At 43.4% G+C, this 24,009-nt stretch overlaps 2 long non-coding RNA genes across 9 annotated transcripts; one reads left to right on the top strand and one right to left on the bottom strand.

Moving 5' to 3' along the window:
* Positions 1-2,551: 2,551 nt before the first annotated feature.
* LOC142407392 (uncharacterized) lies at positions 2,552-19,925 on the bottom strand. 2 transcript variants are annotated; one of them, XR_012774928.1, is made up of 3 exons: positions 19,873-19,925; positions 17,315-17,512; positions 2,552-2,844 (listed from the first exon to the last, which is right to left on the bottom strand). It is a non-coding gene; the product is annotated as an uncharacterized LOC142407392 (long non-coding RNA). The 2 variants fall into 2 exon arrangements; XR_012774929.1 differs by lacking the exon at positions 19,873-19,925 and adding an exon at positions 19,171-19,264.
* On the top strand, positions 9,336-23,767 carry LOC142407391 (uncharacterized). 7 transcript variants are annotated; one of them, XR_012774924.1, is made up of 7 exons: positions 14,208-14,334; positions 14,740-14,765; positions 14,940-15,052; positions 16,314-16,487; positions 16,912-16,992; positions 18,654-18,769; positions 23,556-23,767. It is a non-coding gene; the product is annotated as an uncharacterized LOC142407391 (long non-coding RNA). The 7 variants fall into 7 exon arrangements; XR_012774922.1 differs by having other exon boundaries at positions 14,219-14,334; positions 14,868-15,052; XR_012774925.1 differs by lacking the exons at positions 14,208-14,334; positions 14,740-14,765 and adding an exon at positions 9,336-9,701.
* Positions 23,768-24,009: the final 242 nt, after the last annotated feature.

The following is a 24,009-nucleotide window of genomic DNA, read 5'->3' on the forward strand; positions in this document are numbered from 1 at the left end:
GGTGAGGATGTAGGGCTTATTGTATAGATTTGTATATGGGGTTCTGGCCTGTATGGCTTGGTGGGAGCAATCGTATCAAAGGGGACTTCGAGTTGTGAAGCTGATGGGGAAGAGAAAAGAGATGGGGAAGAAGAAAAGGATTTAAAATATGGATTTTATCCCCTGCAAAGTAAAGCTCTGCCTAAATATCACCATGCAAGGGCCCATTTTAATTTCAGCTCAGTGACTCTGGGGGTCAGACCGACTTGGTTTACCGTGGGTCTCTCACCGCTGGTGTCCCCGAAAGCCAGCTGGTGCTTGGAGGATGCTGCGCTCCCGGCACGGCGGGGAGAGGTGCTACCTGCCAGCTGGTGACCTGGCCGTGCAAAAGCCGGCCAAGGGGGCCGGAGCGGCGAATGAAACGGTCTGACCTCCAACCTTTTCTATAAATATTCAGTTGATCTGCTATGCACAAAAGGAGAGCGGCTCTAAGTAAGAAGAGGGCTTCGAATCGATTATTTTGGAATGGTTTTGGCCAAGCCCTGTAGGAAATGAGCCCTGTGGTATACTGCCTGCCGTATTTGAGGATCGCTTGGCAGGTTTCAGAGCTGGTCTTATTTACAGAGCTGTTTCGGCTCTGGCTGCATCACGCTGCCCCTCCGCCGGGTCTCTGCGTGGCAGAAAACAGAGGCAAAGCAATGCTGGGGCAGGAGCAATCCTATGAAATAAGTACACGGTTTGATCTAATCCCACACAGTTCTGCTCCCTGGTTGTGTCCTGTTTCCATTAGTGTCCGCATGAGTTTTCCTGGCACGAGGGCCGGTGGCTGATAGCTTGCAGAAGCTGAGTTTTAAATGTGCCCGTTGAAGTATTCCCAGAGGAAAGGCTTGAGCAATACCATCCTTGCTGGGCTGAAGCAGGGCCCTGCAGCACTGAGGGCACATGTTGAAGGGCTGGTAGTTCAATACGGGCTCTTGGTTCCTTGGCTTAAGGTGAATGTTACCCCCCGTGACCTGCCTCAGCATCACCCCAGCCCAGAGACCACTTCAGCTTTGCTTTGACTGCGTGCGTTCGGCTTTGGTCCAAGTGTGGACATTGCTATCGGAAAGAAACCCCCAAAACCCAACCCAAAATGAGCCCTAGCCCAGTCTCTCAAATACTTGATACTGCAATGCTTAAAATGAATAAAGTGGTTGTCTCAGTCATAGCAATTGTGCAAATGGGGATGGAGGCATAGAAAGTCGCATATTTATTTGCAGCTCCTCTTCCTGAGTCGTCCCCACTGAGCTACATCGAAGCATCAGCTGGCCTCTGTCCTGACCCTGGGCAGAAGTGTGAATTTTCCCCTCGCTTCCACAAATGCTAGTCAAGTGCACCGAGGGACGGTGGTTTTATTTATCGTATTCAAGGAGCCACAATTGGATGTTTCGCAACAAACTGGGCTCAGCCTGTGATTTACAGTAATGGGGAAGAGCGCTCTGCTGGCACGGCCCTGGTGTTGCCAAGTCTTGTGATGGTTGCAATGATTTTTCCTTACTGCCACAGCGCCTGGAGCAAAGTGTTCATAAGCGTTTCAGCTTTTTTTTTTGCTAGTAGTGGCAGTGGAGGGCTTTGTTTTCTTGTATTAAGAGCAGCTTTCCATCCTTTAGGGCAGAACAAAAGAGCTTGGAAGCATGTTCTCAGTGTCCCCACAAAGACTCCAAAGGCAGTAGGATCTTTTGGGTTTTAAATTTTTTTTTAAAGGAACCCCCAATTTGTTTTCCCACAGTGGGTTTAAGTCACTCTGGCATAAGTTCATTTCCTTTCTTGCCTGATTCACGGATGCTGGAGATGGGCAGGAGTACCAGAAGCTCCACACAGCTCCTGCTGAGCTCTGTAGCACAGGAGGCGAGGGGACGCTACCCCATTAGGTCTGCAGAGGGGTTTGGGCTCATGCGGTAGACATACACCTTTTGTTGCCGTTGTTACCATCTTTAAATCTCACTTCCTACTTACGGTTTTAGGATTTAATATCAATTTTTCTCTTAGCTGGTACAACAGGGTTAAGGGAACTGAAGTGTGAACATAGCTTGAAATATGAAAATCAAGCTCACGGTCCTATTTCAGTTCTCTTCAAAAGTCCCACTTCCAGCAACTCCTGGCAGTGGCACAGGCCACCTTCTCATTTGTGGCCTGCCACTTTCCCCCTCCTTTGCTTTTGGTCCTAGAAATCACATTCAACTAAACCCTTCAGAGAAACACCGGAGGCAAATTGAAAGTGACTGGGAATAAAATAGACTTTGCCACGTGGAGGGATTTGAGGTGTTGTACTGTCAGGGAGGGCTGTGGGTGAAGTGACTGAATCCAGAAACATATGGAGAATGGAAAGGTCTGCGGGTGCTCATAACATCAAAACCATGAAATAAAGTCAGCTGCCCACAGTAGAAATGTAAGTTCAGGGACTCTACTGCAAAAAAACGAAGGGAAATACAAAACGGAATGCGAAACATTTTTCTGGCTTTCATGGCTATTCATACCGCGAGAAATCTCTCTTCGGGCTCCAGTTTTAAATCTTTTATGCTTTATTTCACTGCTGCTATACCCTTAAATCACAGTAAGATTCCTGAGCATAGAAGAGATAACTTGGGGGACTCTAGTTTCAGTGACAGAAGAGTTAAATGCTGCTTTTAGCGGAGCTGCAGCCAAAATCCGTCCTTTTTTTCCCCCATTCTGAGCATTGATGCATCAGGCAAACTCAATGGTAATTACAGCTTCTTGCCTTGTCAAGTGGGCCAAAGAGTTAAACCAAAACGAAGCTGGCAGTTGACTTTTATCCACTTACATCCAATTAAGAGGAACTCTCGGCTCCTCACAAGTTGTTATTCCCTGCAAAGAGAGAAAGTTTGGAAAATAAAAACCCCAGAGTGCCACAAAAATGTTAGCTTTGGGTCCGACCTCCCAACAAATGGCAGCCTTCCCTTCAAAGATATTATTCATCTTGCTTCCCACTTAGCCATCAAAAATGAAGCGGCCAGATTTCCAGAAGTGCTCGGCAGCCACCAGCTGCCTTCGAGATCCTTTCCCCTGAGTGCTCAGACTGCGGAGCAAGAGGACCTGCTGCCCTTTCTGCGCTTTGGGGGTGGGGGGGAAATTTGATGATTAAGATGCCTAAATCGGGCACTTCATTAAGATGCCTAAATCGGGCTTGGACTCGTTTCCAAGCCTGGCCCTGGCCACAGTGATTGGTGGTCACTTCTGATCATCCCCTCCAATTCTTCCAGGGAGGTTTACACGGCAATTCAGCTTCGCCTTGCAGTTGCTACGTGATGGGTGAAGGGTCCTGTTGCGACATGGGGTCTTTTTTATGGGGGGAAAGCAGGAGCCGAGATGCTTCGGTGGTGGAGGGGGGAGGAATAGGTCTTTCTGAGAAGATCAAAGGACTGGAGAGGAGGGGACTGACTTTTGGCGAGAGAACAGGGCTCATCTTGCTGCCTCCGTGCTGTAATTCAGGGCTTGTTTTCGAGACCCGTCATACGATTTCTTCCATAAGGGGGGGGAGGACTTGGTTAAATTGTAAATGAGTATTACTTCAAGCACTTCGAGGAAATATGTTCTTTCCCCGTAGAGCCCATACATTATTTCCACGTAGTTACGGGGCCTCGCATTTCCTGGAACTATCATCCAGACCTTAATTCTCCTCACACGACATGCCTTTAAAATTGTGAAGCTCTCTTAATGAACCTTTGTATCAGCGGCAAATTTGCAGTATGACCTAATTTGAAAGATGTCTCAAAGTGCTGACTCAAAGGGTTGGTGAATAAAGGCCAGTCATTGCTGCTGTGACACTAATGCGATGCAAAACAAAATCAAGTTGCATCAGCTGAACTTTAGTTTGCAAAAAATATTAGTGATTGAAGCCATTCGCTGGTCATCTTTTATTTATACTTATGAGATTTATATTTTTGGGGTCTGAAACGGCTCTAAAACCAACTTCTGGAGGAGAGGCACGATGAGACTCTTTAATGGTGAAAAATCCCAGTCGGATCTATACATCTAAGCTGCATCATTTGCACTTCATAATCTCCTCTCTTTTATAGAGCAGGAGGCAGACACATTATTTTAGAACTTTTATTAAAATATTTATACAGCAACAGATGAAAATTCTCATCCTAACATGTCACTTTGCATTTTTCGGTTACGTTCCAAGTCTTTATCTTTTTTCCTTCTCTAATTGAAATGCAGCCGATAGTCCTTCATTCTCTGGGTAAGTAACTGTCTTAAAAAGACTAGCAATTACTTCAGGACTCAAAGAAATAAAAAGGAAAGAAGGAATTTGGGCCAGAAAGTTTATGGGGAAAAAAAGTCCCTCAAAAAGCAACCCAACCCCCCCCCCCCCCCCCCCCCCCCCAGTTTTATTTAACTTCACAGAAAAGAAAAAGTGAGTATAAATTATTGAGCTTTTTGCTAGGATTTTATGGGGGCATCATTTCAATTCTTTTTTTCTTTAGCTTCTCTTTTCCATGCTTTCTTAAGGAAAGTTATTTGAGCTAGAACAACGTAGCTCGGGAGGAGCAGAGTGCATTTCTTAGTCGGTTTGTCAAATATTGGCTGCTAATTAACACTCAGAAGAGTTACTTAAGAATCAGGGGTCTAGGGCTGAACCAACTCAGCAGGAACTATTTTTCCCTGTGCTTTTTTTAATTTTATTTTTAAATTGAAATGTCAATAATGCAAATTGTCTAATATGTGCTGATAAAACGTCTATGACTTCACACCGAAGTGGCTGAAAACCAGACACACGCACACGCACACAGAGAACAAGGGAGACAGGCCATTAATTTAAAATTTAGAGGACCAATAAGTTTTTGATAGCAATGGGTTACTGTGCTAATGATTATTTAACTTGCTTCACGTTGGGTTAAGTATGTATGGCTATGTAAAGTGTAATGCCTTATTGAAGTGCGACAATGAGACTTTTGCCTCCGAAACGTTATATTCGAAGCGGGGGGGGAAGCAGCAAGATTATAAAACACAGTTACTGTATGATAGCACATTTCAAGGAGTTGTGACGCAGGAGCTGCTACAGTTAAAGAAGTAAATTTTGCTACTGCAGGAAAAAACCCCTATCCACAAAACCAAAATACTTGTACGTTTCCCTTCCTTTCCTTCTTAGCCTTTTATTTTAGCATGGCTGTATTTATGATGGTTGCAAGCACAGAGAAGGGAGCATGGCCGGATGTTTTACTTGCTGGTTAGTCTCCTAATTATTCTCATCCTTTTTCTTGATTTTATTTTATTTTATTTATTCTTGAGGTGTGTATTTCCACGATAAGATACTGCAGGGTTTGGGGGTTTTTTGTGTCTTTCGAGCTTGAAGGGACATCTGTACATATTATTCAGTAAAATACTGATCATCGTCTTTCAAGTAAAAGGCAACGCCACTTTTAAGTAAGGAGAGCAAGCAAAAAAAGAAAGTAAGAATAGCAATAAATGTTTGATTCCCTGTAAATGATTTGAAGATCTTTTTTTACTCCATCATTCTTCAAGTACAGTACTGGGGTTTTTTTATTTATTTCATCTTTCTGAAGGGATTGCACTTGCTAAACTCTCCGTTTCAGGTTGTTAGTGCTTTATGTGGCAGACTCCTTAGCAGTAGTATGTAAGTGCTGCCATTTGTGAATATTTTGTGTCCTTCAGCTCTCCTAGGAAGGTGTAGGTAGGAACGCTCTAAACCTTGTAATAGTAGCCTATGGGGAGAGGATGGCAAAGTAATGGCTAATGATCTGGAAGCGATCTGGAATTCGGAGACAAATACTAAACATAATATATATATATATATATATATATATATATATATAAAAAAACAGATTTTTTTTTTCCTAAAAAAAGAAGAAGAAAAAAAAAAAAAGGCAATGAAAATTTATGACCTTAACATTCCTTCAGGGTCAAGCAATTTATCAAATTCTCTCACTTTCTGGTTTCAATTACACAGCTATTGTGGAAGGAACTTATTTTAGCAGGTTCATTTGCCTCAGTAGGGAATACAGGACTTTGGCCTAATGCTTCACCTTTAGTGCAGGCCATTTGAGCCTTAGAACAAATACCAATCATCACTCTTTGGGAAAAAAAAAAAAGAATCTGCATCGGCGTGGCCTATTGGAATGGGGTTTCTGTCAAGGTAAACGGTTGTCGGCAATGACTGTGGTAGAGTGGCGATAAATCCCATTTTATTGCTGAAAAATTCCAGCTTCTCTCCATGCCTGACAGCTCCCCACATTCTCGTACCCATTTGGGCAATTTCTGCACTATGTCCATCTGGTTCTTATTACCTCTCAACCTGCCAGTGTCTGATCCAGAAAAAGTGCAGGTCAAAAACAGGGGAAAGAAACCAAGGTGATGGACAAAACAGAAAGAGAGTGATTGAGAAACCGAGCCGTGCTCCCTGTTCTTCCCTCCCCAGCCAAAAAAAAAAAGGGGTTGGGGGGAATAAACAAATTGAAGGGAGGTTACTAGCTAATTATGAAGTTGCCAGCAGTGTCCTTAAAATAGAAAATTAAATAGGGAATCATCCACATGCTCCAAGCTTCGATAATGGCACGGAATATTTGATATTTGCCCAGGACACTAGTGACACCTGTCTAAATAAAACCTTTCAGAAGTGGGAAAAGTCAAGAAAGACTCCAAACCATCAGTTATAGGAGTCCTGGTATGCTCATTCCTTTGGCTTTCAGGAGGGCGAGATTTGCTTCCAAAGGATCACTTTGGATTGCAAATCATTGCAGGAGGTAAGCCAAAGTACAATTAAAATGTAATTTGGGGAAAAAAAAAAAAGTTAGGCTAGCTTCATGTGATAGAAAAGTGAACAGAAAGAAAAATCTTCATTTCTATGCAAGCTTTTTGCATGCTGCTGAGTCCAGACCTACTTTAGGAAGTTCAGTTTCTTCTCGAAATCCCCTATAATAAGTAAGTAGAGAGAATGTTTGGCCGTTTTTTTAATTTAAAAACCAAACAAATTATCCCAAGACAACTGAACTGTTATTAAGTCAAAACAAAAAAAACCACATGAGCACTTCTCTTTTCCTCTTCTCCCAGTAAAAACTGTGTTGCATGGTATTTGTCAAGGACCCTCTAGTGCTACTGGGAGACATGCCTTGATCCACCAACCCAACCTCGCCCTTCAAGGGAGCCCAGTGAGTTTAATTGTAATTCCTATCTTTATTCTACCCAAAACATCACACATTCCACCTGAAACATCGCTCTCTGTGTCTTTTTCCCCAGTAGAAGATCACTGCTCTGAACCTGTGGTCTCATCTTAGTTTTACACAGCCTCTTCCCCCATTTCCTGAAGATGCAAGGAAAATGAAAACCAACTTTTCAGAGCTGTCTCCCATCCCAAAGGTCTGACTAAATTCCCAACAGCAGGAAATTTGGAGCATGCCCTACAGTCTACTTTGGTGATCCTTGGTGAGCAGGGCTCTTGAGCGTCCCGTGATGGGCATTTCATCTATGGTAGGACGTGCTGGTAGGTGTAATGGTCTGATCTAGCACCGAAAGGCTGGAAATTGTGATTGTGGCGTTATGTTAGGAATTACGTCCCCATGGCTTGTTAGGAACCTGTTGGCTCCCGGAAACTCGAGCTGGGGCTCCAGCAGTGAAACAGCAAACAGGGGTACAGTCTCCAGTGGAGTTGCAGGAACTTGTTGGCATTGAACAAGGAGATAGGGCAGAAGATGGGTAGGAAGCAAAAGGTGGGGAGTTCAAGTTCTTACTCCAGAATGGGTCACCTAAAAACGCCACATGTAAAACGCAACATCCACCTGTCCTCGCAAGTTCTCCCTCCGCTGTTGGCGTGTTCGTTTAAAATAAGAATTGGGGGGGGTTTGCTTTGATGGGGAAAGTCTTCCTCCCTGTTACCTTTTGGTGTCAGTAATGGCACTGAGAAATCTGCCCGCCTATGGTCAGTATTTGTTTGCATTTGTCATGCATTATAGAATTAGGTTTTTTTAAAGTATTATTTTCCGCACACCTTTTTCTTTATTCAGCTGCGGGGGGGGGGCAAACTACGCGGATTTATATGCCAAGCTATAAAAGCGCGGTTTAAGACGCCTACGAAAGCCTTTGCTGGATGACTGGCTCTCAACCACCCCGTTCGATTTGCTTGTGAAGCCATTGAAAACAAAGGAGGCTGACGACAGGGGAAGCCCCAACTTCGACAATAAAAATATGTCAGCATGAAAATGGTTAATGGTGAGTATTATAGCTTCAAAAGAGCCCATTGGCTACCCCTAAAGGATGCCCTGCAATTGTTAAACTCATCAGATACAACTACCCCTCCTCAGCTAGCCCTTACATTTGTCTGGCTAACAGTAAAAAAATACTATAATAAATCGGTAACATATGTTGCCAGACAAGAATAAGTGATATAAATAAAGAGTGAAAAGACATAGCCCCTCAAGAACAATGTGTAAAGATTTAAACTTCCAATGTATTAGTTAAGCTAGGAACATCTTAGGAGTAACTTGAAAGCGGTGTACTGTTTGTTTATATCGTTCCTCCTCTTTTTTTTTTTTTCTTCTCTTCAGATTGCATTTTAAATCAAAATGTTCTCCATGACTGACTGCTTTGCAGCACTAGGGTAAGTCCCATTTTTCCACAGCTTAAACAAAAAATATGCCTGAGGAATCTACGCCAGAAAGGCGTTTTGTTGGGTTTTTGGTTTCGGAAATAAACACGATGCTGTTGGGAAGACAGCCTCTTTTTTTTTTTTTTTTTCCCCTTCCTTTTTTTTTAATCCAAATATATGAAATTGTGCATTTGCAAACAAAGCTACTATCAAGAAAACCAATTCTTCATGAAGGTGACAAGTCTCCAAACTTGTAATAAATTAGCAGCAGCAGCATTAAAAAAGAAAGTATAAACCAAAATATGCTTTGAGATTTGGCTGGATATTTTATTTATCTTTTTCTTTTATTGAGACATTCTTTGAAAAATGCCATAAAATAAATAGTTTTACAAAGCAACAATATAATCAATCTCTAAACGAGAAGATAAATCAAGGATTTCATTAACTGCTGGTAGCCAGTTTAAATTGTAGTCTTGTCCATAATGTCTATCTATCTATGTATGTCCAAGTTATATTAAAAACCTTTAAATGGCTTTGTAATATCAGCTACATCTAGCTATTATAATAATTAATGATACTGTTTTATAAATCAATATATGTATTCTTGATAAATTCATATCCAGTTAATGGTGTAATTTAAATAAAAAATTAATGTAATAAAGGACATACTGGAATAGGCAGGAAATCTTTAAAGGTTAAGAGGCAAATTTGTCTAAATTCTTTTCTTTGTACCTATTTTTGAGAAAGCCTCCATTGAAATTCAGCTGATAGCAGGCTGGCTCTTCAGATCACACTCTCACCATTAGTTTTGTATTAACAGCGCTTGGCGAGTTTTTGCAGCCAAAGGAAAGGGGAAAGCTCCTTCAGCGAAATGCATGCTTTCCTCCCTGGTTTCTCATCCTGCTGCAAACAAAAAACAAATCACTCCAGCATTTGGCCAGAAACAGAAATGCTAAAAATGCCCCTTTTTTTACCATTCCCCATTGATTCCATATTTGTATTATTACAAGCATATTTTGCTTATTCTATACAGTGCCATTAAAAAAGGTAAAATATGAATATTTTGTTCCAGGCATGAAGTGCATTCGGAGGAGCGTGGAAATCCTGCAGACTGTTCAACGTAATAAAAAGCTGTTCTTTATCTTTTGTTTTAAATACAGTTAATCCCGTTTATTCAGCAAACACATCTAAGAGCAACTTGGAGGGGAAAAAAAAAAAAAAAAGAAAAAGCTGGAAATTGCCTTTTTATATTTGCAGTGGTGAGAAACCGTGGCTCTGTTCCTTTGCTTTTATTTATAGTCAGTAACCACAAAATGTATCTCTAACAGTAACAGGGGATTTTAATAGGCAATATTAATTGTTCTTCCCCTAACTTTTGATCTTAAATGTTTCAAACAAAAGCCCGCTGCCTGTTTATACCCCAAATTTGTTTGAAGAATATCTTTTCAAAATGATGCAAAACATGATGCTTTGTCATCCATACTGACATGGTACAGAAATGTCATTTTAATCCATTGAGAGATTTTTTTTTTTTTGGAGGGTTTTTTGTGAACATTGCTCTGCCTTATTTAGAGCAGCAGCGATCTGCGCAGTTTCTTTTGACACTGATGGGTATTTCAAACCCCTTACGCCGAGGGGAGGGAGGGAGAAAAAGGAATTTGCTGCCAGTCACTGCGGCGATCCAGCTCCATAAGCCATCGCTTATTTGCTAAAAGTTTACATTTCAAATGAGCTTGAAATTTAAAGGTGGGTTATCTGGACGCTGGGGCTGAGTTTAGGAACGGAGGGAGAAAATAGAGGGAGGACGATGACGCTCGTGTGTTAAAGTCTGCCGGAGCATTGGTAATATAGCCATTTAAAATGTATTTTGTTTTTCAAGGCAGCTAGGAGCAGGAGATACACAGCCGTTCCTAGGAGGCTTAATTTAGGCTTTATAGGAAAAACATCAAACGGCAGCTTACAGTAACACGCCGGAATACATTACACTTTTTAAATATCTTCTTTTGGAAACGTGCGTTATTTCCCCCACCCCCTGCCCCGGGATCACTACCATGCCTCTCCCCAGACAAAGCAAGGACAAGCCCCATCCTTAAAAATTATCTGCCTTACAGATCACATTCCCAGGCACGTTCCCTGCTTTTTATTACCGCGGATAACCTCTTAATGCTATCACAATTTTATACTTGTTAAGTGGACATCTTCCGTATATTTAACGGCAAACAAAGTGACTTCATTCCGGGGGGTGGGAGGAAGGAGAAATGCTTTGGGATGATTAGAAACATAAGTTTCTATCTTCTGTCACACCAGCCTATCAATTATTCAAAACCCTACTAAATTTAGATGTCTGTTCCTAAAACGTTGTTTGCACTCGTTCCCTGGGAAGATGGAGGTGGCTGATAATTTGGCTAAATTATGCGTTTGAGCCCAATGGTTACAAATGAAAGGCTCGAATTCGGCAGATTTATTCGGTGCTGATGCAATTTCTCGGTGGCGACGATTCGGACCGGCTCCTTCAGGGAGCAAATCAAGGGGTGAGGCGGTGCCTGCAGGTATTTACGTGGACCAAACCGCATCGTTACAGCTAATAAAGCGATGCATCGGTGGCTCGGTGGGAGGTTTTGCTGATCGGATAGGGACCAGCTACGGGGGGGAGAGGGGCCTAAAGCAGCCCCCGAGGTGCTTTGTGCCCCAGGTAGTCATTACCTGAGCGTAAAGACCAATACAGGAGAAATTATTGCTGTTATAAGATGAGCCGTGAAGGATGCAGGGTGGATGGCTCTGGGTCGGGGAGGGTGTAACGTGCTCGCCCCAAACCTGCGCTTCAAGCATCTCTGAAATGCTAGGGTGAGCAAAGCCCGGCTGCTGCGATGGTGTAAAATATCCCCCTTTCTCTGCCGTGTCAGGGTGTGATTGGCAGCAAGTCTCCACCGACCGTGGGCGTCCTCCCATGCACACCAGTCGCAGGACGCAAAGGGGGAGTTTTTGTAATTCTTTTTTTTTCTTTTTTAAATAGATAGGGTCCGACAAATAACGCCGCCTCTTTGCAAAGCCTCGTTAGCGGTGGTCTTTTGCAGCAGCAAACAAACCTCCGCTTGGTTTATCAGTGGCAGAACCTCCTTTCCTAGAGGAAATAATATTTTTGGTGAAGATAATTCGGCTGATATTGCAATAGCTCGAGGGAGCAAAAAGCTGCAGACCTCGTGGCAGGCGTAGAGGCAGAGGCATGCCTCCAGCAGCCCTGTGCATGGGGCATCACCGACTGCTGCACTGGGAGGGTGCTGGGCACGAGGGCAAAGAAGAAGAGTTGAAAGAAATGCTGCCGACTATGAAAAAGATAAAAAAATAAAATAAAAGCCATCCAGCAGAAACACCACCCTTTCTCTTGCAATGACAGTTGGTAATTGCCAAAACACAGACTGCCGGGGCGGGGGGGGGGGGGAGGAAGGAATGTAAAATATTTAATTTATAGTTAGAAACCAAAAGGTTTCAGGCAAACAGAAAGCAAATTGCACAAGCCCTTGTGTCGTTGTTCCCTGCCCCTGTGCTGCCTCTGAAGTTGCACCGCTGAGAAACGCATTCCCATTTTTACAACTCCGGCATACAGGCAGGCAAGTGGGAATGGGGAGGGAAAAAAAAAAAATTAAAAAAAACACCACCAAAAAACCCAAAACAAAGGACGCACGAGCGCTTTCATTTATTTTGATAATCCTCCTCCTGCTCCAGAGCGTTTTGCTGTCTTTGTCAAAGTGAATGACAACAATTTGGCCAACTCTCTCTGAGCTGCACTCAACAGTGACAGGCAAATTATCAGAGGCCCTGCACTCCTTATTATCAGAGGAGAAGTCATCAGGAGGACGTGCGGAGGATCCCTCTCCCCTGTCACTATTTGTCAGTGGGACAAGGGCCACTGCTATGGGTAGCTGACAGGTAATTTCAACAATAACAATTACTCCTATTACTGGTGTCATAAACAATTCGCCCAAGGCATGACAATAGCAAAGCTTTATAATTCAATGCCATATAAATAAATGCCAGCAGGTAACAAGTAATTTAGCTCCAATCAGGCCTTGGCCCTGGCATTAATATTGTTATTGCAAGAAAATGGTAAATTGAAAAAATTCAATATGTTAATGAATTAAGAGGAGTTCAAAGGCTAAGGGAGGGGAGGAATGATCTGGGGAGGGGGGGGGGAGGAAAAAACCAAAAGCAAAAGAGACAAAATCATGCTTTCAGAACCAGCGCAATACTTGTGTTCGTACAACCTTATAACTAGTTTTTGATATAAAACGTGGTCTTGCTACGCTGCCTTTCAGGTCAGGGCGAAACGCATGCAGGAACCTGAATCCCATCCCTTGCCTCCACATACCACACTGCGAACAACGTGCATGAAAATAACCCACCTGAATTTAATGGCTTTATTATAAACAGAATTGTAGTTGAAATGTTATGCAAGACATAGATTTAACAAAGGTTAAAGGGTTATTTGCAACTCCGTTGCTTTATTGTCCACTTCTCGCATTCCTTTAATCTTTTTTAAACAAGCTCTGTTAAATCATTGATTCTTATTTATCAAGAAGAAGGACTTTATTGTACTTTTTTTCCTCCCCAAATGCCCCTCATAGGCCACAACCCCCCACCCTCCTATGAAAATGATGATCAGCAGCAAACGAGCCAGAGTCCAATATCTCCAAGTCCAACTTCTTGATCAACCCAATTTGCAATTTTACTATTTGTCCAGCAAGACAATGTGGCATCAGGCTGACAGCAGTAAAAGAATTTGAAAATCTCTAATTAGGAGAGCTGCGGAGCAATTAACGCATGTCAAATTTCACTTCATCAAGTGCCACTCTAATTTTCCCACTAAAAATTAATGGATTTTTTTTTTTTTTGGTATGTGTGTGTGTGTGTGTGTCCCCTCAAGGCAATGTTGATTCAAATCTGCTCAAGATGCAGCGTTGCACAGCTAAGCATCTTCTTGATTACAACCCGCCACACTTCTAACTGCTTTCATTCTCACTGCCACAGATACTTTGTCAACAGTCAAATTACGCCATGCTGATAACAATGCATAATGGTCTTCCTCAAAGGAGGCTCCTGTCATGGAGCAGCCTTTCATAAAAACCGACCGGTTTCTTCTCTGGGAAATAGATCTGGCTGAAAAAATTAAGTTTTTGTTGTTTCAGCATTGGTTGCAATGTAATTTTTTTGTTGTTGGGGTTTTTTTTCTTCTTTTTTTTTTTCCCCCCTCTTCTCCCTCCCCCCCCCCCTCTCCCTTGTGCTATAATTTATTTATTTTTAAGCTCATCTGAAATTATGGCAGGGCACTGTTTGAAGAGCTATACAGAATGGAAAATATTTATAGTCACTGTTTGTACGGGCTTTGCTTAACCACTTTGCTCCAAGACATTTTCAAGAGCAACATCCTCCTTCCAATACCACTCGTTTCTTTTTTTCTTTCTCTCTTTTTTCTTTTTTTTTTTTTTCTTTTAAGAAGGTGCAGGGCAGCATCCCGCACTCTTTGCATAAGCACAAGCCCCGCTGACGTCAATGGGAGTTTTGCCGGAGCAAGGGCCGCGCGCCTTGGCCCACTGCTATAAACACATTGGGACTTTCTCTTTTAATGGATGGTATTTAGATTCTGCACAGGGCTTGTTTAACATGCACGTTTGCCAGAGTCCTCAAACATCGCGGGGCACGCAAGACAAATTGCCTTTTTGTCAGAGCAGCGTGGAGGGCAGGAAAAAAGCACCGAGGTATCCCAGCTAGTTTTTACCTTCCACTCCCTGCTCCCCGCGTTTTCTGGTAGATCAATAACAGCCAAAGCCAGAGGGTGTCATGCGGGAGGATTTCCAACAAGCAGAAGTGGAATTAATAAAAATAACTTACTTCAAAGATTTCTTTTTTTTTTTTTTTTTTTTTTTGCCTTTAAGTTTCAGAGTTTAAATATAGTTGTCCGCTCACAAACTTGGGGAGAAGGGGGACAGCGCACACAGCCCTGTCTGTGGCTGGCCTTATTGCTTCTAACCACCCCAATGATACAGGTAGGGCACGTACACCTCGGTGTGCGTGCGTCCGTGTATGCTATAAAACAAAGCCAAAACCACACGTTGCCTTTTATCTGAGCCATCTTTCCACCAATAACTTCTTTCTTGCCGCAGATAAATGACGGACGCTGCAGCGCCAGGTAACGTGGGCCCCGCTCCACCCAATACTTTCCTATTTCCTCCCCATTTATAGCTACCCCCTCTCCTCCAGGCATTAACATTTTGCAATTAACTCTCTCCAGCATATTTAGAAATGTGAGATTTGAGGTATTTGGTTACTGAGGTCTGGATGTTCCCCTCTTTGTGTCCTCCAGCGAGGACGGAGAAACGAGTCTTCCCCTAACGACGCAGCCCGGTGCGTGCACGGTCCTCGAGCATCCCCAGACTGACGGCACGGCAGCCACCGGGCCTGCAGGTTAATACACGTGTAAGTGCACTTTTTTTTTTTCCTTTCATGCCCTTCCCTAAGCTTTAAAAATTATCGTGCTGCTTTCAAACAAAGCAGAGATTATATACGTTGCCTCAACACCCCCGCCCTGGTTTTTTTGAGGGGTAGGGGGAGACACCAGAAAAATGCTGTCATAAAAATAATAGGCAGGGCCGTAAATTAAAGAAAGAAAGAAAGAAAGAAAAATGTGATTATATAACGCATCCTGCAGTAATCAATTTTACCTCCAATATCTGCTTTTGTTTTCAAAATGCTAAATAAACAATACATAATGCATCCCTCATCAGCCAAAACCATGAGGGCTCTGTGCTCAAATAACAGGAAACATATTCAATTTTCCTAACAGAAGACAGTTCATTAAGCTGTGCCACATCAAATAAAACTTTAATTTCTCCAGCATCAGAGTCGCAATGAAAGCAATTGAGGAAGATGAGCCATATGGTACTTCTATCAGCAAACACATATTGCTCATTCCCCCAAAGTTTTCTAATTCTGCTCCCCAGACCTGTGTAATATAGATAATGTGCTCTGAGCGCAGCAACCATGAGCTATCTGGTGTACACTTCTAATACTGTATTTAATGGGAAATAATGAATCATAAAAGCCTGCAGAAGACGGCTTTTGCTAACCTAAATCTCAGCTGTAATTTCATTGTTCTGTGCCTAAGATGCTGTTTGCCCTTTTCAAACAACAGCAGTTGAACATAATTATGCTGCTACAAACCTGGGCTGCAAAAAGAAAGCCTTCCTAATATAACCAAGTTTTTATTAACTCTTGAAATCCTGAGCTTGGGGCAACTGCGGGCTGCCAGCGAGCTGCCTGTCAGGTTTTAGGGTTCATTAAAGCACACGTATATCCCGATCTCTAGTGCGTAGCCCCACAAATTAAATTGATGACTCTCGCATCGGGCCAAAAATGCAACAGGAGAAGTCTATGAAAAATTAGGAAATCTGCTTGACATCGGGAAATCCGACACTTGTCTGCTCTAACATCTGTAAGTGCCAAAGCCGTATAACCTAGTAAGAGGGGGATTTTTTTTTTTTTTCAAAAAAGGTAAGTCTATTTTTCTTCTTCTTGCCAGATATAAAAATTGCGGTTAGTGCCTTGAGTAAAGGGCCCTCTAAACTTTACAGTGTTTATCCTCCGTTTATAAATCCTTAATGATCTATTTAATGATATCATAAGGTTAAAAGTTAAACAGTACTGTATTTTCCCTGCCTTTTTCTCCTCTGCCTTTTAGAAAGTAACCTGTGTATCTCTGAGAGAGGATCTGGGTTGTTTTCTGAAAAAGTCTGTAGGTAAAGAGACATCCATACATTTACTCGGGAGGATTCAGAAAGGCAGGGACAAGAATATAAAGGTATTATTTTGACGTGACGAGCCCTGCTTGGAAAACGTCTTCGACTCATCCAAAGTAAGCCTCTTTCTTTCCTCCCCCCCCCCCCCCCCCCGCCAAATACAGGGCTAATTTAAAACATTGTCTAGATATGCTACTTATACATATTGAAAACATATTTTAGTGGCTGTGTTTGTTTTGGCAATATATGAACCAAAAAAACCCCAATTAAATTAAAAAGAGCGACTTTTAAAAGTTAGAGATTGCCTTTTAAAAGCTTATTAAAATCAGCATGTTAGATGTCTGTCTTTGAATTAGCTCAGAGGCTTGATTGCTTTCATTAAAGCTGCCTGTTTGGGTGCTGCTTGGTGGATGTTCAAGGCTGGGGTTTTTTTCCCCCTTGTCCCCCCCGCCCCGAGCTGCTTCTCACTACTTGTCAACTTGGATTTTCCCTCCAAATTTTGAAAGCAAAACTCAGATTTTTTTTTTTTTTTTTTTTGAGCTAAGCGATGGCCACCCCCCCACCCCGGCAAAGCATCAAGACAAAAATCACCAGCGACCCGAGCCAGAGAGAGACCAACAGGTAAAAAAAAAAAAAAAATATTAAAAAATAGCCAAAAAAAAAAAGACACCCCCAAAACCCCCACCCTGACCAAACCAAACCCCCCCAAAACCCCACCCCAAGCCACCAAAAAACCCCAAGCCATCACATCATTGCTCATAGCCCATGAATGCCTTAAAAACAAATGTTTAAACAGGTTTTTTTTGGTTTTTTTTTCTTCTTCTTTTTTTTTTTTTTTTTTGAGGCAGCAGCAGAAAACCTCTGCATGCTCCGATGGGTTACAATAACAATGCTCTATTGCAATGTAAAACAAGCTGGAGGAGAAAAAGGTGCTTTTTGTTACCATTTTATCAAAGCTGTTCATCTTCTAGCTGCAGGCAGCATTTTGCTGGAATTGCAGATATTTCTCTGTCCGGGCTCCTTTGTTTGTGCATCTCATTTGCATCTATTTATCTCCAGCTGAGGGTGCTTTCAGCTCATTAAGGCCTCCCCTCGCATTATTTCATAAGCCAGCTGCTAGGAGGGATTTCACCTGTGGTGACTGAGAAAAGAGGGGGGAAAAAACACCCCAATTCTTCATTAAAAAAAAAAAAAAAAAACCAAAAAAACCCAAAAACCAACAAACCAACAAGCAAGGAAATCTTCTGACTCTCTTCCCCTATAAATGGGCACCATTTGTGTTAAACAGCCTCTTGTCATGATAGATGCCTCCTGGGGTCAGGGGGGAAAGTTGATTTGAAGGTCAGCAGTAAAACAACAGACAAACCAGACGCCAAACTGGTTCCTTAGCTGTCGGTGGGAGCAGCGGTACAACCAGGTCTTGAACCTTTTTCAACCTCTAATAAAACAGGGGAAGAATCTGAAGTGGAGCAACCAGGCCCCGGAGGAAAAAAAAAAAAAAAAACAAAAAACCCCCCACAAATAATATCAATATCGAGCAGCAACGGGAAACAACGGGGCAGCTCTCAGCGTTACGGGCACGCCGCTATTGTTTCAAGAGCCGGGGAATTAATTCCACTTATTTATTTAAGGCGTGTCAACTCGCTGCCTAAACCTGTTTCGGTGTCAAGATGAATAAAACTTTTATGGCTCATAAAATAGAGCCATTCATCTCAATGGTCTTTGTGGTGCCTGGGTTGGTTTTTTTTTCCCCTCTCCTCCTGGCAGGCTGAGCTGGGCCGAAATCTCGGCGTCCCGGTGCTACCAGCTCGCTCGTAGGAGCAAAGAAAATTGGACGGGGCATCGCAAGCTCAACTTCTGGGTTTGATTACAGAGGGTAAACGTTAATTCATCATAATCACGTGCAACAACCCCCCCCTCTCCCCCCCCTTATCCCCATCCTAAAACCTACAATGAATTTACGTCATCTATACGGAGCTTTGGACCAACAGGTAATAAAATACAATAAAGCGCGCTTTTTATCAGGGAAAAAAAAAAATCCCATTAATTATAGTTCATGACTACTCTAAACCAAATGTTCAAATAGTAGTTGGAAATGATGCATAAAATCTCAGCATGTTCTGATAGGTTATAGAGTCAGTGGTTTATTGCAATGTAAAACAAGCCACAGGAAGAGAGGGTGGTTTTGTTTACCATTTTCATCAAAGCTGTTCATCATGTTGATATACTTATGCTATACCGTGACCCCTACATACGTTGCATTTCATTTATTTATTTTCCAGGTTGTTGCCACTTTTGCTGCCTTTGCCTTGGAGAAGTCGAGTAATTCTCCGGCCCCTTTGAAATATGTCTCGTCTGCACCGAATTTCTGCCGACAAACCAACCGATAGATATGGACGTAAGAAATATTTATTATCGTCGAGTAAGGTTTTCTTTTTACTTAATCTGAGGCAATTAGTACCTGAATAAACACAGACTAAGTAATGTACCTCCTCGAAAGGTAATTAGACTTGAAAAGAGCTGTTCAGCTCTACCCAAGGAAAGCACAGCTCTGATTAAAACGCTTTGGAGATTCACTTTCATCCCTATTCCCTTTTGCCCCGGAAAACCTTTTATAAAATCCCTATAACTTTTAATTTCTCCCCATGCCAAACCCGGGGGCTGCTCTCAGCCGTTGCCGCCCTCTCCCTCCCCCCTCCCCCCCAATCTTTAACCCCGCTTCTCATTTTTCTTTGCCTCTAATCTAATCGCTAATTCCTCGGCTTGGCCAAATAGTTAAAAATGTTAAGTGCTGCTCACAATTCCTGCTGCCTCCCCCTCGTATCTGTCTCTGTTTATGGAACGGGCCCTGGTTTCCTCCTGCTCTTGTTCAGCTGTAGGTCTGCAGGTCAGGAGACTGTAAATACACACAGCACTGCCCCAACCCATAAATCTGAGCAAAGGGCAGCCTTATATATTCAGATAAGGGATGCAAGGGAGGGCGGGGGGGAGAAAGGGAAGGGGAAAAAAAAGAAAAAAAAAAGGGAAGGAGAGAACAGGCGGACTCTGTGGCGAAGGAGAGACAAAACCCGAGGTGCCAGCAGGCGCCGGGGGTAAGCCCTGCGGGGAAGAGGGAGGGAAGCTCCTGCTACCTTGCAGCAGGATGTGCCAGCGACAGATGAATCTGAAATGTTCGCCCTTCTCCGACCCCTCCTTGTTTATATATAAATCACTACAAAATGCATTTTATTACCTTTGGGGCAACGAAATTAAACACGAGATTTCGATGGCTTTCTCTCCTCCAGACCTTTGTTGGTCTATTTTCTCTCCCCCCCCATTTTATTTCCAGCACCTCCGAAGCTTTCAAGGGAACAGTCCCCCCTGTTATTGCTTCTCAGTTCCAAGGTCTTAGAATAAATAACATTGTTATTACTCACTTCACCAATTTCCAAGAAGAAATATTGCTGCAGCAAATGCGAGCAGCACTAATATTTGCAAAGTGATAAATGGATTGTTACATACCTTCCCGTCTGTGTGGCCTCCAGCCATCCTCCGGCCGGCTACATCCCTCCTTGGGGCGGGAGGGAGGATGCCTTTGAACTTAGCGGGGTCCGGACACTTAGTGCCTTGCACGAGAGCCTGCCCCCGGCCCCCTCCCTCACCCTCGCACGGAGAGATAATTTTTAATGGCGAGACCACGCCAGAGATGGTACCGGGACTGGGGAGAGCAGGAGCCACGCACCGGCGCCAAGCAGACAAGCGAAGACGCTTTTGGCTGTCCTGCCCCTGTGGGCACAACAATTTGGTGGGTTTTGTTTGTGTGGGGTGCTGCAGGGAGAGGGGCGAGAGGCTCGGGACGGACCCGTGGCACGGCAGCTGCCCCGCTGCCGGTGCTGGCACAACCGCGCCGGTGCAGGGTACGGCGTCGCCAGTGTCACAGCGAGAGCCACCTGCCCTTCTCCAGCTGCCAGCGATGTCAGAAGTGGACAGAAAAAGGCTTGTGGAGGAGAAAAAATATTTTGCAAATTCCCTCCGCTCTGCCCCCAAAACATCCCCAGTGCCTGAATGGGAACTGCAGTGAATACCTGAGGTACCAGGGGTGCAGATGCTCGGTGGGGTCAAAACTGGAAAGACGTATTCCCAACCACCACCTTCCTCGCTGTTCACTAAATCTCACTAATTCACACGCAATTCTCGGCAAGCTTTCTTAACCAAAGCTGAGGCTAGGGAGGTGCCGAGGTGGGGAGCAGTCTGCTGGCCCCCTCACCCCAAACCTGGTGGCTCACCGCATCATTTCTGAGCTTAAAAAGAGGTGGTAATCGGAAAATTCACACTGAATAATTAAAAAACAGTAAAATTGTGGATTTCCTTTTTTAAGCAGCGATTTTATCTAGCTCTAAGACATGGTTTGGGCTTCCCAATTTCATTTAAAACAAAATTTCCAAATCAAATTATTCCTGGGATGGAAGTCATGGTGAAAACCACTCTGAATGGGTGGTAATTCAGACCCACAAAGAGTAACCTGCTGACATTTCTTTGACCGAGCCCGTTGCGTTTCCAGGCTGCGGTCCACAGGTTAGGGGCTGAGAGGGTTTGGTTGGCTGGTTTGAATTCCTCTGCTGGGGTGAGTGCCTCCACCTGAGGTTATCCAGGCACCAGAGGTGATGTAAAAGCTTGTTCCTCCTGCACAGAGCAAAATTCAGATGCTCCGGGAGCATCATCCCCCTTCCCCTAGCACTGGTGCGGCATCGTCGGTGCGGCTGGGGTGCCACCAGGAGAAGGGGCTAAAGCATCCTCCATCACACCGCCCGCCCTGGCTTTTTCTTCTCGTACAGCCCCGGGAATTAGCTGAGCCCACACTTTACTTCTTAAAAGGCTGGCAGAGGTCCTAGGGGATACTCACTGGTGCGTGCAGGTCTCACGTGGAAGTCAAACACAGTGTCTACCAGCTTGAGATGGGAGGAGGTGAAGGATGCGCGCAAAGGTTTCAGCAGCCCTGGGTGAAGGTGTTGGCACAGTCTGGCAGTGCTGGTACGTGGATAAGTCTGTGGCCAAGGGGATGGGGAAGGTGGTAGGCTGAAAGGCTGGGGCTATGTATTTGGTTGGGTTTTTTTCCTAAGGGGTACCTTGGTCCATAAAAGAAAGAACAGAGAGCTAACTCATGGATCGCAGAAAGAAAAGCACCCAGAAACTGTGGGCAGAGGTACGAAAGGGTCAGTCAGAGGAGGTGGCAAAAATACATCTAACAGTTTTTCCTCCTGACCGAGGTAAATACTATCTTTTTTTTTTAATAAGATGAGAAAAATTGAAAGGAAGGCCTTAAGTTACATATAAGGATAGGGAGTCCTTTGGGATGGGCTCTCGTGCAAAATACATACAATTCAATAGTATTAATAAAAAGCGCTAGTCTGTATTGGTTTCTAATCAAAGAATTAGTATACAAACCATCCATAATACTCTCTCATAAAGGTATATGTGTATATGTTTACACAGCTGTAAATATGCATGTAATTATATGTACAAATATGTGTGTGTACATATATACATACACACGTGTACATGTATACAGATGTGTATGCACGTGTACACATATACATACGTATATATAGTTGATGCCTATTTAGAGCTGGACAAATGTACACACATTAATATGCACACATGTGCATACAAGTACACATACGTACACAAATGTCGACGTACGTACATGTACACACCATACACACACGCACACCTAAAAACCCGGCTTGCCACAAGTGACAAATAACAAGGGCTGCAAAATTATTTAAAGAAAAAAGTGATGAAAGCAGGTGAGAGCTGGGGCAGTGGTGTTGTGGGGAGCTGCCTGTTGTTCGGAAGCATCCAGAAAGCTCCCTAAACATTTACCAGCACCTTTCCCAAGTCCAGGAGCGGGGCCGGGGATGCCTCGAGACCATGTTTTCTTGCACGATTCCTGCCAGGCAGGAAACCCTGTGAGAGCAGCGTTTCTTGTGCTGCTCTGCTTCCAGCCTCAGGAAGCACACAGGTAAGAAGAAAAAATGAAAATAATTGAATATATACAAAACATCTACATTTGTATAAACAGCAAGCTTTGAAAGGGGAAAAAAAAAATCAGGTCTTCATTTTTTATTATTTCTTTTCCTCAAGCCTCAAAAAAAAAAAAAAAAGCCAAGGCAGTTCTTATTTTATCCAGACCAGTTCATAAATCCCAAGTCATAAATCCACATGATATCCCGGGCTGCTGGATTTTGCATTTGGAGCTCTGAAAGACTGATAGCTGAAAGATTTATAAAATCCCAGGTAGCCAGAGTGCTCCCTATTGGCTCCACATCTGAGGGGTCCCCGTGTCCTGCTTAGCCCAGTGAGCTGGATGTATGGGATATATTGTGCTCAGGCAGCAGGCCCCCCCATTTCCGATTTTCAGCCATGACGAGGGCTAAAATTTGGTCATTTGGGGTGGCCGGGCCCCATTTAGGAACTTTTCTGCACAGGCATGGGGACAGCCACAAGCTGGGGATGCTAGGAGCCTGCTGCCACCTCCTGCAAAACTGTACCATGGGCTATGTTCTGGATGTATGATTTAGCTTGAGTGGGAGACCTGACCATAAACAGTAGAATTGTTTCAGCTATATTGAATATGCATTTAATTTTTTTCTTTGCAACATCATTTAATAGGAGTGACTGTTCAGTAAGAATGGGTCAGAAGATGGTGATACTTAGAGGTGAACGGGACCAGCCCCTTAGCAAGAAAATGGAAGCGGATTTTCCCTCGGTCGAAGTACATGCTGCCAACAATTCACAGCAAAGCAGCATGTTCACATTCCCCAAAGGGCGCTGAAGCATTTTTTTTTCTTTTCCGTAGGTTCAGTGGATGTTGTGTGTGAGCCCATGGGACAAGAGTCCCCCAAAACAGACCCTCTGAAGAGTGACGTGTACTGTTTGTCTCCATCCATAAGATACTGAAAACACCCTTAAAACCTTCCCTCCGTTGCTTTCCTCTATCCTTCCTCGATGACCTTATTGGAGCCTAATATTTTTCTCCAGACTTGCAATGACAGACATTTTTAATATGCTTCTGTTGCATTAATAAAAAGATATATATATATATAAAACCCTCTTCTGCAGTTACAAGAGTTCCTTTACAGCTGTAAGGATATTAACTAACATCTTTGTTACTGAGAAATGAAATAATTTGCTTTTTATTTCAGATATTTATATTCATGGGTCTGAAGCCGTTGAAGTCCATGTGGAAAAATCCTCCTTCACCCTCCCAGGGAAGGACAGTGGAATCAACCTGAGGTCAGCTCTGCCTGTTTGGAGTTTTATTAGAAGCACATCGTCCAGCTAAATTTAGATTATTTTTATGATTTTTTTTGTTGTTTGTCTGCTTGTATTAGTGGAAATTAAAGCATTGCAAGGGTTTATGCTTCCCGTGTGCTGCGAGCATCTCTGCCTTTGACCAGCCACCATCGCAAGCGGCGTGGCTTGCACGCCACAGATAACTGCTGGCCTCCAGCACGCCTTCTCCCCAGCAAAATCCCCGGGTTCATTAGAAACAGTTACTCATTTAAGAGGTCAGACTAAACCAGACGCAAACAGACCGAAGCATTTACACGAGGACTATGTCAGACTCATGGCAGGAGAGGGTGTTTTTTTCCCGGT

Source organism: Mycteria americana, chromosome 3, assembly GCF_035582795.1.
Source record: "Mycteria americana isolate JAX WOST 10 ecotype Jacksonville Zoo and Gardens chromosome 3, USCA_MyAme_1.0, whole genome shotgun sequence".
Lineage (NCBI taxonomy): Eukaryota > Metazoa > Chordata > Aves > Ciconiiformes > Ciconiidae > Mycteria > Mycteria americana.